General features: G+C 41.2%; 1 non-coding gene and 1 pseudogene across 1 annotated transcript; one reads left to right on the top strand and one right to left on the bottom strand.

Annotated features, from left to right (window-relative positions):
• The window catches only part of LOC140690475 (DNA primase large subunit-like), a 95,958-nt pseudogene that overhangs the window by 37,297 nt on the left and 39,002 nt on the right, over positions 1 to 19,659 (bottom strand).
• TRNAT-AGU (transfer RNA threonine (anticodon AGU)) lies at positions 3,687 to 3,759 on the top strand. The gene has a single exon. It is a non-coding gene; the product is annotated as a tRNA-Thr (tRNA).

Here is a 19,659-nt window from a genome sequence, read left to right as displayed (position 1 = left end):
ACCACATGCTGGCTGTGTGACTTTGGACAGGTGACTCAACCTCTCTATAACAGTTCCCTTATACAGCACGTACAAAGGAGTGATGCCTAACACGTGGGGTTGGTGTGGGGGTAAGCCAAGAGCTCATCTTCACAAAGCACTGGGCACAGCATCAAGCACCGAATAAGCTTTGAATCGAATATACTTCAGAGTTACCAATACCAAAAAGGCAAATAACCCAATCCAAAAATGGCCAGAAGACCTAAATAGACATTTCCCCAAAGAAGCCATCCAGATGGCCAACAAGCACATGAAAAGATGCTCAGCATCGCTGATTAGCAGAGACGTGCAAATCAGAACTACAAGGAGGTATCACCTCACACCAGCCAGAATGGTCATCATCAAAAGGTCTACAAGTAATAAACACTGGAGAGGGTATGGAGAAAGGGGACCCTCCGGCACTGCGACTTCCTGGTTGTAGGAGCAGATGGTGGGCGACGGTTTGTAGCCAGCACTAGTAACTAGTGGGTCAGCCCCGGCGCATTGTTTAATATTCCTTAAATTACATCTGCATTTTGCCTCCAACTTCCTCATCAGAAAAACCTGAAGTCTAGTTACTCCCTCTAACTCTTAGAGGGCCTTAAATCGGCTAAGCAAGCTGATGTTTGTAACGCAGCTGGAAGGTACTGTTGCTGTTACTTTAATTCAGTAAACTACCTCCTAGGGTGTGCTAAATATTTCTTCTGCTCTGTAAGTTTGTTCACTTCTCATTGGTGAGAACTCAGCAGGTGGTGAGGCGGCAAAGGTGTTAGAGAGAGAACTCAGGCTTTGGTTCTAGCCCTGCCACCGACTGGAGGAACGTTAGACAATTACAAATTACCTCGGTCTCTTTTTTCCCTTTTTCATACTGTAATCATGAGCCCTGTCCTTCACTCTTGTGCAAAAGCACTTTGTAAACTGTAAAATGCTAAGTATATATTATGATTATTTGCTACAAGTATTTGTATAAAACTTGCATACACTAGTTTGTGCCGTGTTTGAAAGGTGAAATTTTAAAAGTAAGTTCCACGTTTTATTCAAGTATATCTCTAAGTACTCCTGGGAGTTCACTTGAAAGAGTGTGGATCACCCACCAGAAGAGTCTAGGGGGACCATGGCACACCGCACCAAAGTAAGCCTTCTGGGCAGATGGGTTATTTTGAGTTAAAGGCCACTGAGAAACTGTTGTAGGAAAAACTCTAAAAACAGCCAACAAGTTTTCCAAGGTGTCTCCCTCCTGAAAAAGGAGGACTCTCAACAACTCTTAAGAAATGGAGAAAGTGGGCTTTAATCTTCTTGATGAACCTCCCTAAATAACCCAGGTTTACTATGCTTTTCCTTGTCAGTTTCCCACACTTGCCTCCCCAGGCCCAGAAGCCCCAGACTCCTTTTCCTTTATTTAGCATCTGAGCCCAAACTGAAACCACCCCTTTGCTTACTCATCCCTGGGCATCCCGGGTGTATGGGTGATGAAAGAGTCAGTGAACCTCTGTTCGTTTTAGTCTGTCTTTGGCCAGTCTCCCTGGAGGTTCCATTCCTCGCCTATGGTTTCATCTGGGAAAGCAGGACGTGAATTCTCCATCTTCACAGCCTGATCCCTTCCCCTGAAGCCACGGAGAACATTTTCAGTTCTAGACCCCAGGACAGGCAGAGCGTCCTTCCTTCGAATTCCTCCTTGAGGCGGGGTCAAGTGAAAATTCTGAGTCACTGCTTTCTTAGAAAATGGAAAAACAGTGAAATGCTAGAAATCCACAGAAAATAGTATGAAATGAAATGATCCCATGTAGTTTTATAAGGTAGTTGATCAAGTAGACCACTTTCAGGGAAGCCAAGAGAGCAAAAAAGAAAGATTAGCGGTGGCTCTGTCAGAACCCTGCCCGAGTCCCCCGAGGATGCTGGAGGTGCGGTGCTACTGGGTTCATCTTCCTCATGCTCTGCTATAGGGACTGCCCCTAAACAGACTCAGAAAACAAGACTTGAGGGTCTTCTGTGCCCCGGGGATGTCTCCATCATTCTATCTGCAGCTATGAAATGAAGAACATCATTTCTAAATTCCTAACAGGCAATTTAGGACAACTGTGCCCTGTTATTAGCAATAGAAACCAAAGCAATGCTTGATGACATTTCAGTAATAAAGGCTTCCTTTCCACAGGTCCCCAGCAGTGACACAGTGGTTCTTCTTAGTCTCTTCACTACTTGTAAGGTATGGAAGTTAGGTACCCCTATGTCGTAACCGTGCAAACTAAGGTTTCAAGAGGGCAAGTGAATAGTTATTTGGATTACTTGGTGGAAAAGAGATAGAGTTAAAATTCTTAATCTTCTACTTTCAGGAAACTACTACAAAATTATAAGTGGAGGGAATAAAAAAAAAATGCAGGAGATGTCAGTTATCCACAGCAGACATTCCCCTGCAGGCTGCTTCCCCACTGTCACTCAACTGCACAGCGACATCTGACAGTCACACTGAGTCCGGGTGAAAAAAGATGTCTTGAATAGCGGGGAAAACTGTCTCCTCTCAAAGAAATGGTAACTCCATCAAGACACTCAAGGAGCATTCATTTACTTCCTAATTTGCCAGAATTTTAGAACCACTAACAATGGTAAATTTGAAGTTAAACATCAGAAATGAAAAAACACTAAATAGTGTTTCATCTGTTTTCAAATTACCGGGCACTCTTGACAGGCCTCCCCTCTGACACCCTATCTGGGGCATGCTGGGGAACTGGAGGGCAAGCCCAGGGAAGAGGAGAGGGGGCGCCCCTCCCTGGCAACTTGGTCAGGAGCTTGAGCAAGTGTACCTTCCTGATCAGTCAGAATTTTGGAGCTGGAGCCAGGGTGAGCCTCACACGATTTAAACAGAGGCCTCCACGAGCCAACCCCAAGAAGACACCGGCCAGGCGGGGGGAGCTGTGCAGTGGGTCACTTGGCCCTCTGTTCAGCTGGTGTGCCCGGCACTCAGACGGGACAGGCTCGGATGGAATCTCAGCATCCTGCCCAGAACACTGGCTCCAGAAAGTCTGCACTGCTCACTGCTATGCACGCGGCTGCCACAGCAGTGATGGGAGATGTGTTCAGATCACACGTTCAAAGGCAGGAACCACAGGCAACCCTTCCTTCTCTGAAACAAAAGCACTTCCTGAATCACGGACTCAGAGCCCAAAAGACTAAACTTAGTAGCCCTTCAAAGGCGGCCCATTTATCTCCATCTCACTGTAGCTAAAGGCCAGGCCTGACACCCTGAGAAGCAGAGGAGGCAGCCTGCCGTCGGGCCTTCTAGCAGGGGCTGTGCTGGGTTTTCCACCCCGGGCACAGAGAAAAGGCCTCAAATACCACCCGGGCCGGCACGCAGGGTGCGAGCTGATATGGGGCTGCACCCCCCAGGGCAGGGCTCCTTCGTCTCCCCAGGCAGAGTGCTGATTCTTACCAACTTTTTGAAGTAGCAATAAATGTACATTAATTCAACTTCTGCTAGATTTGTTTCATCCTGTTCACTCACTTCCTACATTTGGTTTTTGCCAATTTTTTTTATATTCTGCTTTTCTTGATTACCTCATCTGAGTATTTTCATCCACAGTATTCATATTTCCTAGAACTGAACTTCTGTTATGGAATTTTAAAGCTCTAGCTTTATCATTAAAAAGATGTCTCAAGATACTACTCACTTGGGGGGAAGGTATAGCTCAGTGGTAGAGCACGTGCTTAGTATGCATGAGGGCCTGGGTTCAATCCCCAGTGCCTCCTCTAAAAAATAAATAAACCTGATTACTTGCCCCTGCCAAAAAAAAAATCTACTCATAATCTAGTGTGTGTATGTGTGTGTGTATATAATGTGCAATAAATCTAAGGTTTCGAAGAGTTACCAGGATTATTGGAAAAATATATCTTCCAAATCTTACAAATGTTAGGAACTAGCTAATTATTTCTCATAATAAACCCTTAAACATTTACATATATATTAATAATAGTTATGTGATATCTTTCTGAGTACACAAAGGTCCAGAATTGTCATATATTCCTGGTAGATAAAAGGTGTAGTTTATCAACATATACAAATTTAACTGTTTTTCCTGTTAAGTTCCTTTTTTCTTGCACTCCATTTTGTACAATATTAACATGGCCACTCCAGTTTTCTTTTTGATCCCACTTGCTGGCTTTCCTCTCTCCACCTTTGCTTTCAATCCTTCCGCCTCAGGAAATCCAGAATAAAGAGCAAGTGGGTAACTGGCTACCCAGGAGCCCCCCTAGTGGTGACTCACAGCATATTAAAATATATATTTTCCTATCAATGTCCAAAATGAGCCAGACTCTACAAAACAGACAAGATCTCTAGTACACTCTCACTTCCATCATAATTAGCTCCAAAAGAACTTTACAAAGTAACGGCTAAAAGGAGAACTTGATTTTCCCAGAGTCATAATAACAGAAGTAGATATTTCACTTAGTAGACAGTACATCATTTTCTAGTCATCTAAGTGTGGCTACAAAACAGATGAATGAAAGGAAACCACACTAGACTTTAAAAGGTAGCAATGAATGACAGAATGCATTGAGCCCTGAAAGAACAAAGGGTATACGATCAAGTTTTAATTTCCAGTGACTAGCCAGACTGTTCCCTGACAATTTTGGGGACAAAAAGTAGGTGCCTGTTGCAGGCAGGTGTTCTGTTTCTCTTCTAGAGGCTGGGAAGCAGTCATTCCCACTGGCCGAGACTCAATTCCCTAAGACTGCATTCGGAGACCAAAAGAGAAATACGCAAAATATCACATCAAGGGTTAGAATAATGTATTTTGAGTGACAGATGGCTAATTTATTTTTCAAGGGAGTTTACAAGGCCTTTTGGGGAACTGGGTGATTCCAGGACCAAGGCAGGGAAAAACACGACAGGTGCCCAGAGCATCCTGTGGTGCTAGAGAGGATGTACTCAGAAAGAGGATGCAGTCCTGGCGAGGGCCTGGGAACCGGCCTGAGGGGTCTCCCAATGGCCAGAGCTGGACCACTTGAGCAATAAAACTAACAGCAACAGCACTGAATTATAACCCACAGAATGAAATGTATAATTCATCGAGTAGCCATGGGCACACAGTGTTACAAATTACTGAATAAATAAGTAAACAGGGGAAGAAAGGGCAGCTTTTCCTTAAAGAAAAATTGAAACTGATAAATGGAGGACAGAGAAAAAGAAAATAACCATCAGAGCATCATAAAATAATAGTTGCAGGCAAAGTCCACCAGGGATGCTAAAATCAGTGGGGGCACAGGATACGTGCACAGTCTAAAATGCCTCCCCCAAGACACTCTGAGAGGAAAAGGGGAACCCCGCAGGGGAGAGGCCCCACAGACAGCACCTGAACACAGCGGTCATGGCTGACACCACCAGTGGTAAGTTACGTGGGCATCACACACCCCTTGACACGATGCGGTCAGGAGGGTGTTCCTGCCAAAAACAGACAACCTCCATCTAATCCTGAGAAAGCAGTGAATAAACCCAAAGTGAGAGACAATCTATGAAAAGCTGACCAGTTCCTTTCAAAAGTACTAAGGTCATGAAAGACAAGGAAAGACAGAAACTGTCCCAGATGCAACGCTGGGTGGAACCTCGAACAGCAGAGGGACAACTGTGAGAAACCAGTGACATCTGGATCAAGTCTCCATCAATGGTACTGCACCAGCATTAATGTGCTGATTTTGATACCTGTGTAGTAATTATTGGGGAGGCTGAGTGCCACAGGGAACTCCTGGTACCATTTTTACAATTCTTCTGTTAAGTCTAACATTTCTTCAAAATAAAAAGTCTATATATCAGGCAAAGGACTAGGTGAAAACAGGCTGTCACATTTGATTCTCACAACAACCCTGCAGAACTGGTGTGGTTATCTCTATCTTACAGCCTGGAAAGTTGAGGCCTGGAACGATTAAGTGGAACGTACAAACGCACACAGTACAATGTTGTGTCGGGACTGAAGCCACTTTATCACTTGCTCAACGTCCGTGTTCTTTCTATCACTTTATGATAAACACACGAAAATGCATTTATCCCCCCAAGAAGCACAGTGACCTCTTCGGAAACTAGAGAAAAAATTTTAAGTGTCGACAACAGCTGAAGCTCTTCTTAGAACTTAGCGTTAATTTTCAATTTCCTTAAAGTATGTGGTATTAGGGAAACAAAAAAGGGTTTCGACCGTGTTACTAATAAGTAAAGCCCTTTTAATTTACTGTAACGTCTAGCAAACCTTGCAGAACCCTACAGATTACTATACAGAACCGTACGCCTCCCAGCCCCAAGTACCAGAAAGGAGGGTCATTCACCTCTAACAGGCACAGGCGTTTTCTTAAACAATTAAAAGGTCTCTAGCTCAGAAAACTCAAGTGAATTTTCGTATTTATTTTAGTGGGTTTTTACCCTGGTCCCATTACACTGTTTACGTACACAAGCAACATACAAGTGTTATTTAAGACAAAGCAGCAGCATATCCAAGTCAAGGGAAGTGTCAGAGAAATAATAAAACGTTCACCGCGGACGAGAAATACGTCCCTCTTGGCCCTTTACTGACGTGTGACACAAGCCACGGTAATGATAGGTTACTCCATCCTGTGAATTATTACAAAGGATCGGAATGAAAGTCTCAAACCCAACTGGCTGCCTTCTTATAACCAAATGTAACTCCACTGAATTATTGATGGATTGTGTTTTCAGCAATGCAGGAAGATGGCCCTGCCAAGGGAAGGCTGTGTAAACTTACTGCATGGCTTCAGGTTATCTGTTTGCTTCTAACTCAGATGTGCTATCTCATTAAGAAACTGAATTTATTTTGCTGTGCTGTTCTTTCCAATGAACTACTCACCAGGGACGTGCTAACAGAAAAGGCCAAGACAAAACAGGAAAATACATCATTTTTCCCCAATTCCATCAACTTTTTAAAGCACATATTTTCAAGTGTTAGAAGATGCTTTAAATAGCCCAGCAATCTCACACATCCACTCACGGGACCAGAACTTGGAGATGCACGTGTGAGTGAGGCCTCGCAGCACACGCGGTCCCGTCCGCAGGGCAGCTGGGAGGCCCCGGCCTGCTGAGCCGAGGTGAACTTGGGTAGCTTGCCACATTCCAAAACAGAATGTTTTGAGCTTTGTTCAAAATAAGATTGTGAAGCCCACAGTACCTTAATCAAGGAAGAAAAAAGCCAAACCAGAAGGCAGGCAGCTTATGTCAAACTGTGAATATGAAAACTACTGTATCTGTATCTTACATACAATTCTCACCTATCAAGAGTGAATTTTCAAGCCACTTGGTGATTACCAGTTCATGTATTTCCACTGTATTACTGAAGTACATAGAAGCACTTAACTCACTGTATTCCATGACGGACCCCAAGTAAGGACTTCCCCGGCAGCACGTCTGAAACTGCGGTCTGGCTGTGGCCCCCTCTCCTGGGCCCACTTGCCAGACCCAACACATCTCAGCTGCCTGCCCTGTGTAGCGCCGGACCCAGAACCGCCTGTCCCCAAGCAGCAGGAAGGGCAAGTGCATCCCAGCGGTGTTCAGTGGTCTCCCAGGCTCCACTGTCATGACTGGGCACACGTTAAATCTCAACAGATAAAAATCACCATCTGGGGCTAGAGAACTGACTGTCACTGACTGGCTCTGCTATCTTGACAGACACAAACGGAGAGGGAGAGAGCCATCGGGCGAGGTCACACCTTCACGATCCTCTGGCCTTATTGTTCCATCTAATACTTATCAAATGAATGACTTTTCACTTCAGTCTCTCTTCTGGGCGTGAGCTAGGAAAATCGCCATCTTTCTAGAAAAAGGGTGGCAGACAGCATGGTGGGGGAGCCGAGGCTGTCCCTGCTGACCTGCAGACCTCTAGGATCTTGGGCTCCCTGCTCCTGCCTGGTGCCTTAAAGGCCCTGAGTAAACATTTATTGATATCACTAATAACCTTTCCCTGGTATTTCCTATAAGTAATTACTAGAAAGTTCAAAGACAGCCACTTGTAAGTTCTATAAGCAGTTGGCTTTGAATAATTTGCAATGTCCTTCTCAGTACCATAATCACTATTTTATAGTAAAAGAACTAACAAGAGGATTAATTCTCCAAAACCAGAGCAAGAGTACAGAAATAAAATCGAAGTGGCCATGTTCACTTTTCTGTTCACTTCATTACAACCTGTCTCTGTCACCAACCATACAGAAATATTAAACATGTAGATAGACAGGCATGCCCCTCAGGCAATTAATTATTAAGGGATCTTCCTCTCTTAACTTTTTTTCTATGCTATGTCACATTTAGAAACTTTGAGGGAAAAAAAAACTGCATTGCTTTTGCCTGGATATTTACCTACGTAGGTTATCATGTGAAACATTTTCCTCTTGAAATACACACACACACACACGCGCGTGCACACACACACACACACACACTCACACACACTCACTTCCATTTATGATCTTTAAAATATATATACAAATAATGCCTTAAATTAGCATACTGCTATAAAAAAATTTCTTGCATAGCTATCTTTCTCAGTTTCTCGTGTCATAAATTCAACATTTACTGGAAATTATTTCCATTTCTGCTTTATAAAGAAAAGCAATCCCTGAACTAAGAACTCTTAGCAAACATTAATCCAGACTTGATGATTTAAATAACAAGAGTAATAACCAAAAAAATTAAGCTGTAGACAGCTGTGAACATTGAAGCCTGGTGCTCTGATGTGACAACTGTTAGGATCCCAAGTCTGCTAGCCACATACTACACAGATCAATTTTCTTTAAAATCCGAAAACTGCTCCTAGGGTTCTATATATGCAGCACGCAAATGAGCAGAACAGTAATGAGGAGGGTTAACACATGTAAAATTACAGGAATAATAATATTTTGATGCATGGCTCTAAGGAGTGATTTGCTGAATGCTAATAATCCCCAAATCAGGTTGGTGCACTTAATTTGTTTCTAAAGAAATAAAGGCACAGTATCACTTCTGAAATTTAAATAGCTGATAATGAGAAAGCTGTCACCAAGCAGCTGCAACATCAGATGAGTGATATCAATGCAGAAGAATGTGGTTTTTTTTTTAAGTTATAGTCAATTTACAATGTTGTGTCAATTTCCAGTGTAGAGCACAGTTTTTCAGTTGTACATGAACATACATATGTTCATTGTCGCATTCTTTTTCACTGTGAGCTACCACAAGGTCTTATATACACTTCCCTGTGCTATACAATATAATCTTGTTTATCTATTCTACATATGCCTGTCAGTAAAATTTCAAACTCTCAGTCTGTCCCTTCCCATCCCCCTCCCCCTCAGTAACCACAAGCTTATATTCTACATCTATGAGTCTGTTTCTGTTTTGCATTTATGTTCATTTATCTTTTTCTTTCTTCCTTCCTTCCTTTCTTTTTTTTTAGATTCCCATATCATGGTATGAGTGATGTCATATGGTATTTTTCTTTCTCTTTCTGGCTCACTTCACTTAGAATGACATTCTCCAGGAACATCCATGTTGCTGCAAATGGCGTTATGCAGTCATTTTTTATGGCTGAGTAGTATTCCATTGTATAAATATACCACATCTTCTTTATCCAGTCATCTGTCGATGGACATTTAGGCTGTTTTCATATCTTGGCTATTGTAACTAGTGCTGCTATGAACATTAGGGTGCAGGTGTCTTTTTGAAGTAGGGTCTGGATATATGCCCAGGAACGGGATTATTGGGTCATATGGTAAGTCTATTCCTAGTCTTTTAAAGGCTTGATCTCCAGAATATATAAGCAGCTCACACAACTTAATAAGAAAAAAAGCAAACAACCCAATTCAAAAATGGCTGGAAGACCTAAACAAGCAATTCTCCAAGGAAGAAATACAAATGATCAATAGGCACATGAAAAATGCTCAGTATCACTAATTATCAGAGAAATGCAAATCAAAACCACAGTGAGGTATCACCTCACACCAGTCAGAACATCCATCATTCAAAAGTCCACAAATGACAAATGCTGGAGAGGCTGTGGAGAAAAGGGAACCCTCCTACACTGCTGGTGGGAATGCAGTTTGGATCAGCCATGGTGGAAAACAGCATGTGCTTTGTCTTCTAAGACTAAATGGCTCATGTTTCACAACACATGCTGGTCTGTGCTGGGCTACACACATACCCCATCACATGGTTTAGGTTTCCCTTCCTTAGCTGCATCAAATCCAATGCAGATGGTGAATTGTGATGGCAGGGGCTTCTGCTTCTTTCCATCTCTCCACTTTTCACCCACTATCCTGCAGAGTGAGGGCCTTCAAAAGTTACAAATTAAATTCCATAGGTCTGCACACAAAATCGCATATAATTGGGTAACAAATGGTCAAATCTGAATTCCTTAAAGGCTCTGAGGATTGCTGCCTACCCTTCCCTTCTGTTATGAAAACATCACATCTGCCAAGGCTGCAGAATTAAGCGGACCTGACCAACAGGCACAGGCTGTTTGGCTCCTAAATTGAGGAGACACACTGTGCAAAGGAAAGCCACCTTAATTCCACAAAGGGAAATAAACAGCCCTAAAACTTGTCTCTCTCAGCTGAGCATTCATTCAATATTGAAACAAGTAATTTCCACTGCCACAGCTTTGCCTGCTGCTCAGCACAATTCCACCCAACTGGGGATTGAACAGAGAGAAGTTAAGAGCAGCTTTAACCTGTCTTTTCTCTGCATTTTGCTATACCACACTGACAGCATCCTGTTCATTAATTAAACTTTTTTCCTTAAAGAAATAGACTGGAGCGTCCTATACTGGACACTGGAGGAAGAAGGCAGGAAACAAAAGGCAAAAGAAAATCTGGATTTTAAAAATTCTAGTTAGAGATGCATATGCATCCATGATAAGACACACCCAGAGAGGTGTCAGCAGATACAGGGTGAGCCAGGAAGGTCACACAGGCAGGAGGGGCCAGAGGGAGGGGCCGCGGTGGCTGGAGGTTAAGCACACAGGTGACTTGTGAACTCCAGAGGGCTCTGCGACTCACAGAGGTGACCTGCCTGACCCACTGTCACCCTCCCCTAAGGAGGCAGGGTTACAATTGTAGGCCTTTAGGAACTATGACCCCAGTTAATCACAAGTGGGATTTGCCAAACTTGCCAGATATCTCACAAACAATTTTTGGTTTTGTGAGCTGACTTTCATTGTGTTTCTCACTTAAGAAAAGAATGTATTCACTGCTGTTTGCTCTGTCTAATAATAGGGTAAGGAGATCATGGGGGTGGGGAGGATCCATAACTCTTATTTATTACCTAATTGATATGGAGGAACTATCACTTCGATAATAATTTAAGGAAGAAATATGAAAACGAATGTATGTATGTATGTATATGCATGCCTGGGACATGATGCTGTGCACCAGAAACTGACACATTATAACTGACTATACTTCAATTAAAAAAAAAAAGATATGTCACTTCTAATCTTGCCACCTTAAAACTCAATAATACAATAACAGTCTAAGTTTATGCAAAATCTTCTGACAGGAAGACAGGTGTTCTAAAGGGAAATGACTAAAAGGTAAAAAAAAAAAAAAGAAGAAGAAGAAGAAGAAGAAAAGAAAATGCTTTTCATGTGTCTTTGATCTGGGTTTTTGATACCTCAATACACGAGAACTAGACCAGCATTCTTTACTGCTTTATCATTATGGAAATCAAAGAGATTTTCTTTTCCAATAAAAGTTCTCCATGTAAATTATCAATGTAAACATCTTGGGGGCAAAATAATTACAGGAATGATGCCAGCTTGATAGTAGTTTTGATTAAAATTACTCTTCAGTTTTATAACCTGAATGTTAAGAAACATTACACACTCTCGTAGTCTCTCACTAAAAACTCTCTCACTAAGTATGTAGTGTGAACTAAATCTTCTCATCGCTCGTGAAACAGTGATTCCAAAACTCAAATCAAACAATAATCTTGAATTCATATTCCAACATTTGTGCTTTACTTTCTGGCAAAGAAAAGTTATTTTCTAACCACAGTAAGAGCTATCTCATATTGAGCACTCACTCCAGTCTAGGTACTTTTTTTCCCCACATATTTTATTTTGCTTAAGTCCTAACAATGCTAAGATAAAGGCTTCAGTCCCATTTTACAGATAAGGGGACTGAGGTTTAGAGAAATAAAGCAGCTTGCTTCACAAAGACTGCACAGCTGGTCCATGGTGGAACTCAGATCTGAATTCAGGTCTGACTAACTCAAGAGCATTTGCTTTGAAAGTGTTTTTTTTTTTTTTAATCAAATTAAATGTGTTTCAAACCTGGAATACAAAATTTAACCAGCACATATGATATAACTTATTTGTGGAATCTGAAAAATAAAGCAAACTAGTAAATATAACAAAAAAGAAACAGACTCACAGATGTAGAGAACAAAGCAGTGGCTACCAGTAGAGGAGGGGGGAGGGGGTTAAGAGGTACAAACAATTAGGCATGAAATGGGTTGCAAGGGTCTATTTATTACACAATGCGGGGAATATATGCAATGGTTGATAATAACTATAAATGAATATAAAAATTATGAATCATGATGTACAAAAACACCTGTAAGTTAAATAATATTGTACATCAAATAGATTTCAATTAAAAACAAAAACAAAAAAATTAAGTGGCATGTAACAATGTTTTCAAGGTATTAGATTATTCCTCCTATTTCACCAGATTGAAAAGCAGACATCATAGTCAATTATTTTTTTCTAAATCATACTGTTCATACATATATATGTAGTAATAACTACACCAAAAGGTATTTTTTAGTTGTAAGATTAGACCTGCTTTATGTAAATAAAAAGGCAAATCAGTTTTGCTAGCAGATATGTCCACAATATTTTCACAACATTCTCCCAAACTACCCTGAGATATGATGTTTGAAAGGATAAGTGGCTGCTGTGAATCACAGCACATGAAGCATCACATTGGTGCACCGAGCTCCGACCTTCCATGTAGGACAAGGGATTTTTATCTTTTGAACAACAATTCCAATGCTTTAATTCCAACCATGCAATTAAGCCAATTACTGAAAATATGTTAAACACCATGGTTTATTTCCCTCCTAACTAAACTGCAGTTTTATAGGCAAAAGGCTGAGGCAATCTTTGCTGCTTATCTAGGCCATCCTGGAAAGCTGCTTCATACCTTTTCATGCAAATCCCCAGGAAGGAATCAACTCAAGTATTTTAGAACACTCACAATCTGAAAAATTATCTCACTGCTAGAAAAACAAGGTTGTCTACGGGTCCCGGGAGAAAGCCGAGAATGCAGGGAACTGTGATGGACAAGATTGCTGACAGCGAGTAGGGAAATGTGCTCAAGTTCACGGGTCCTAAGACGAAGTTAAAGACGTTTGTTAATTAAGTGATCACAACAGAAATGGTAAGAAATCATCTCCCACTCCACAATACTGATAAGGGATCAAAGAAAGGCATTTGGCTTATACTACAAATCCACACAAAAGAGAATTAAAATGTAATGGAGTCCACCAAAGAGCGAGAACCACAGGAAAGCTGGAGGTCTGTGAATTCACCTTACAGCTCAAAGCAGAAACTGAACTTGAACATACAAGTTTCTCTCATTCAATTATACTTTTACTTCTACAACCTTATGTTCAAATTCTATTTTCTTGAAGAAGTCTGAGTAATGAACACAGCAGATGGTATCATTCAGGGAGAAAGGAAAGACTTTCAGTATAAGTGAAACCTAACCTTCGAACTTCCTTGCTTAGTTTCATCGTCAATGTTTTGGTTGCAAGAAAAGTCAATAGTGTTCACTTAGTTTGGCAACACTGATTTTTCATTAATGTTATTCACTTAAAAAACAAAGTGATTAGAAGCTGACACTCTCCCCCAGTGCCACGTGTTAGTTAATATTTACAACATCCTCTTTCTACCAAAAGGGTTCCGTTACCTTCAGACTGACGTGCACAAAATGAGTATTTATCCACTCTGCTCAGAGCACCTGCGGGTGCCGGCCGTGTGCGGGTCACCTGGCAGACACCTTCGCTGCTCCTCACCAGAGCCGACGCAAGCTAGGGGTCACAGACCCCACACACGAGACCAGCCTTGGGGAAGGTGTCTCTCTTGAGCAAGATGGTGAGACGGCCCAAGCCAACCTTCATCAACCCAATGAGCCATCACCGCACTCGCCCACACCTGGTGCAGCTCACCCCAAATCCGACCCTGTGCAACTGTACTTCAGAGTTTGTGCTGCAAGACGCTTACTTAACCTTTGATCCTCACCAAAACAGCAGGTATTCTTGTCCTTCTTTTTGTAGAAGAGAAAAACAGAGGTGCAGAGCTCCCCAGGCGGAGGCAAGGGCTGGCTGTGCGACCTTCAGCCTTCAGCCCAGCGTCCCTCCCGGCGCCCATGCCTGGCCGGGGGTGGATGAGAGGGGTGTCAGCACCAGAGACGGGGGGCTGGAGCAGCCCCAGGAGGACTGAGAGCTCTCTGATCTGCACATTGCCTCACACCTTGCTCACCATCTTTACTATTATTTCCCTAGTGTCTTCGCAAGAATAGAACTTTATATATATATTTTCCTTTATTTGAAAATCAAAACTGTTAAAATTAAAAAGCTATGAATGCTGCTCCCCACTGTATTCTGCTCACTCAGAACTTCCCATAATGGTTTTTCACTCACAAATATAGACATCCTGGGGCAGGAAGTAAACAGACAGTCCTGAAAAGATGGCTTCAGGGATAAACAGCATTTTCTTTCACAGAATATGAACCCAGGCCTGCAGACCTGCAGCTCTGGGCATGCTATCTCTTCCCACTTCAGGCTGAGTGATGTGAGCTCACACAAATAATGAGGGAAAGAGCAATAAAGACAGTTGGATCTTCATAGGAATGAAACCAAGTTACTCACTGCATTTCTGTCACATCATAACAAACCACTATACTGGTCACGGACAAACATCTCTACACAGACATCTAGAAAACTGAACCCTGGCACCCATCTGCACTCCGTGGCCAAACAGGAAGCACTTTCAAGTACTCTGAGAAACTCTGAATGAGGTAGAGAACATCCTTATAGTCTAACTGTCCCTTTTCAATATGGCTCAAAAGACACCTGACAACTCAAGAAATGAACAGTGAAAAACCTTTCATAATATTGTGCAAAAAATCACAGAAGAAATGGCTAAGAACAAACAGGAGTAGTCTATGATCAAATCAAATGCATGCACATACTTTCAGCCCAGTCTTAAAAATACCAATCACAAGAAAATAATGCACAATGATAAAGTTATAAGCAGATATCACTGCAGTACATCTTGAAAAACAGAGTGATTTCCATTGCCTGAGAAAATGATTTAAAATACTCTGCTAAAAGGATCTTCTAAAATTAGTCTTTAAAATTCCTCCCAAACAACTAAGATATGATTATAAACACAACTTAAACACAGTGAGGCTGTCCACAACTCCAAAAAGTAGAAAGGAGGAAATGGAAGCAGGGGGTGTACATTTTGCTTTTTCCATCCTGTTCAAAATATGACAAGTGACAGCTTTTCCTACTGTGCTCAGAGAAAAGCTTTCAGACTCCAGAAAGAAATATTCTTTACATTAAGAAATTCAAACATAAAATATCTAAAATGCACACCATTCAGATAACATACATCTCTTCAACCACTATCTACAAATTCACTAAATAATCCTACTAACGCAAGTAAGAGTTTAAAACAATGTTTCTCTGCAGTTACAACTGCTCTAGACATGCAGCAGCCAGAGTTTCCATTTTTCAGGTTGATATTTCTTAGGTCTGCAAAATAATTGAGACCACCTCAATTCTGACGTACCATTGCTTTTAAGCATCAACAGCACAAGATAATATTGTTTTCCTAACAGTTACTACAGTTTTTGAATATCTGGTTTGGGTGGCTGGTAGAATTCAAAATGCAAGTGTGGGACAGCTTCATCTCTAAAAAGCTAACTGACAGCTACTGAGTGTTGATTATATGCAAGGCACGGTTCTCAGCCCTTTCTTTGCATCAACTTCATTTAATCACTACAACAGTCCTTTAAGGTGGACACTATTAGGATCCTCATTTTACAGACAAGGATATTAGATTGTGGAAAGTTTAAGAAATCTGCCAAAAATCAGGTTACAGCTGCTAAGTGGACAGATCTACAGCAGAAATATGAATCCAAGCAATCTGATTTCCAAGCACTCAACTGCTCTGGGAAAATACCTCTGTAGTTTATCAGGTAAAAAGACTAACTCTTTCCTAAATTTATTTAGGGGGTGGGGAAACAAAGAGAGGAAAGAGGAATTACCCTAAGTCGCCCTAAATCTCACTCTAGAACTTCTGAAGCAAGAAGAACTTGTTACGCTGTAGGCCCACTGGCTCCCATTAGCGGTGCGTCCGAGATAACTAGAAGTGGTCTTTGGTCTAATTCTGAGCTATGCACATTAGTAGGTTTGTGACTTTAGGCAATTCATTCAACTTTTTTGAGATTTGATCCCAAACTATAAATTGTGATTCAAAAATACTGCCTTCATGATAAAGCAAATACCCAAGACAGAGAAGGAACATTTTTCACAGAAGAATTCCAGCTCATAAATGTAGAAGTGAAACTAAGACAGCTAATCTGGGAAATCAATAGACAGTCAACGGATAAAACCACTAGATGGGAAGTTACAGGAACTTTACAAAGAAGGTTCAGGCTACCGATACACCTCCTAACGAGACACAAGATTCAAAACAAAGTACCGCTTATGAAGGATTCTTGCCACAAAGGTTGAACCTACAATTTACGAAAGTCTTTACAGCAAACTTCAATTTACAGGAAAAATGGTAACAAATTAAATGATGCCACAGGAAGCAAACAAATAAATCCAGAATGTGAAACATTCTATAGAATAACTGGTTCATTTCTTCAAAAAGCTATAGACTGATAAAACAAAGAAAAAGGAAAGAAAAAAGAAAGAAAAGGGGAGGTAAATGATGGATCACTAGAAGAGATTAATGAGACAACAGCCAAGTGTAACATGTGTAGATCCTGGTTCAAATAAATCAGATGTGAAAAAGATGTATTTTTAGGCAAATTTGAACGTGCCCTAGATATTAGATGTTATCCCAAAAAAATTGCTGTTACTTTTGCCAAGTGGTAAGATAATGGTGCTACAATTATGTGAGAGAAACGTCCATATATTCTCGAGATACAAACTGAAGTATAGGTATCACATGACACTGTCTAGAACTTGCCTTAAAATACTCCAGCTAAAATACAAAAAATGAAAAGGGATAAATAAGACAAATATGGAGACACATCAAGAAACTATGTGCTTAAAATTTTTCTCTTTAATTAGCAACACTGCAGGGAAAGTCCCCTCGGGACTTAGAGGCAAAGATGGAGACCCCAAACCGGCTGGTTTTCCTGGTCAGGTGGGAGCAGAGCTTTTACCCCCGGCCAGACCCCCTCCAGCTCTGGTCACAGCCTCCTCTCTATGGCCAGGTCCCAGGTTTGTTGGCTGCACCCTGGCAGGTGCAGATTTGCATTTGTACATGTTTGAAGTTTTCCATAATGTGAAAATTTTAAGAAGTACTTCCTCCACCTGTTTCAGAAGCCCCTGTGATGATCATTGATTAAAAGTATGCAAAGTAGCTAAAACACCCATCAGGTATCTGATGAATGTGAGTTTGGAAAATGAATAAAGAAAAAAAAATTAAAGAATCTATGTTCTAACTTCAGCACCTGCAAACTATGCCAGGACCACAGGTCACATCCAGACAATCACCTGTTTTTGTCATAATAACATCATCTCACCCATTGGTTTGGCTGTTGTCTGTGGGTGTTTGCAGGCTACACGCAACATCAGAGTAAGTGTAATGGAAAGACATGCACCACAAAGCCAAAAATATCTACCATCGCTCCCTGTAAACAAAGTTTACTTACCCCTATGCTAAATTCTATATTTTCACCATCTCTTTGAAAGGAAATTTAGCCTTGAACGATTTTTGGGGGGCCTTTCTCCTGAAAATTTACCCAGGATTTTCCCTAAGTTAGCTTCTGACAAATAAAAACAAAACTGCTCACAAAGTAGGGCTTAGCTAGCCTCACACTTCTGTTCCATGAGTGAATAAGTCATTTCATAGCTTTAAGGCAGTTATTTTCCTGCTAAATCTAGAAGTTTATAATGAAAGCAAACAAGCCAAAAAAACCAAGGTGTAAAAAATAATTATAATAAAAACTTACAGAAAAAATAATAAATTATTAATTATTATTATTATTATTATTATTATTATTATTAATATTATTATTATTTGACTTCAAGTTCACTGGGTTTAATAAAACAACCCAAGGGAAATGATATATTACCTGTTTTGACACATTACAACCGAAGGGGTCTGTTCACTTAGGGAGGGAAGAAAGAGGAAAGTCACACTCACATAAGATGCTGGAATTTCTCCTTGTGAATCAGCAAAGAGCACTATAAGCCCAAGGGCCACTTTTTCTAACTGTAAACTCCTGTGTATTTTGGATTAACAGTTTAAACACATTCTTTGGCAGTCTTCAACTTAGCTTACATAACCTTTGGGTACACCCATGAGCTGATTAGTAATTTAAGGCCTGAGAAAAGCAGTTTCAGAGGGAAATACACTGAGAGGGGAATGGGTTTAACATGCAAGTGCACTAGCTAAGGGGCATAATTAAAACGACATCACTCCTTTAAATCTACATAATTATGTCCCAAAGACATTCTCATTAGTGTCTTTCACTCTGCCACTAAACCAGAAAGGGCCTCAGGTCTACACGGCTGGGAAATAAATATAAAATTACAAAGTGAAGACATATACAAGTTGAACAAAATACCTGCACGATTCAACTAGTGAACTTTCCTTTTTTAGGTGATACACAAAATCCACCAGTCACCCATCACTGTTAGCGCATCCACAACAAAATATACTACCGTAATACCGTAGGTGGTCTTATGCCCCAACTTCCCGGGGAAAAAAGTAACCAGAAAGATTCAATAAACTATGTTTAGTATCACAGAGAAAAGGCTGCTTTCTCTGGCACTAACTCAACTGGACGCCCCTCCTAACCCACACTGTCTTTACTATGTGATGACAAGTGATGTCTGTAACGCTCAGCCTGCAGCAGGTCCAAATCCTGAAGTTCATCTTAACTCATTAAACAGGAGATGAGAGCATGTTCAGTGAATTTCTGGTAGTGAGCACACTTCATAATATTCTCATTATTTTAAGATTAGTCGTATATTTAACGTATACGGGGCAACGGCCAACCAAGACGCTGTTCAAGTCAAAATCAGGCACGCACAGGGGCCATACTGAGAAGCTCTTACATTAAGGTCAGTAACTCACAGGGGGGAAAATCACTCTTAAAATCTGGGGCATGAATCTCTATGGGGCACTAATAGAAATCCTTCTAAGGGCTTGAAGGAATTTTAAATTGCTTTTAGAGAAAATACTGGCCTGAACAGTGGCCCTTCTTCCCCCTACTCTATTGACACAGATCAAATCTTCTGAGATAAGAGCTGGAAAAGCAATTGGGAAGCCACTGCAATAACCCAAATGAGCGGTGGTGAGGGTGTGGACCAGCACTGCGGCAGCTGGGACGGTGAGATGGGAGACTTTCAAGGTTGAGACAAAAGGA

The sequence above is a fragment of the Vicugna pacos genome, chromosome 30, assembly GCF_048564905.1.
Source record: "Vicugna pacos chromosome 30, VicPac4, whole genome shotgun sequence".
NCBI classification, from domain to species: Eukaryota; Metazoa; Chordata; class Mammalia; order Artiodactyla; family Camelidae; genus Vicugna; species Vicugna pacos.
The sequence above is the reverse complement of the archived record's forward strand: the minus strand, read 5'-3'. Positions and strand labels throughout refer to the sequence as shown.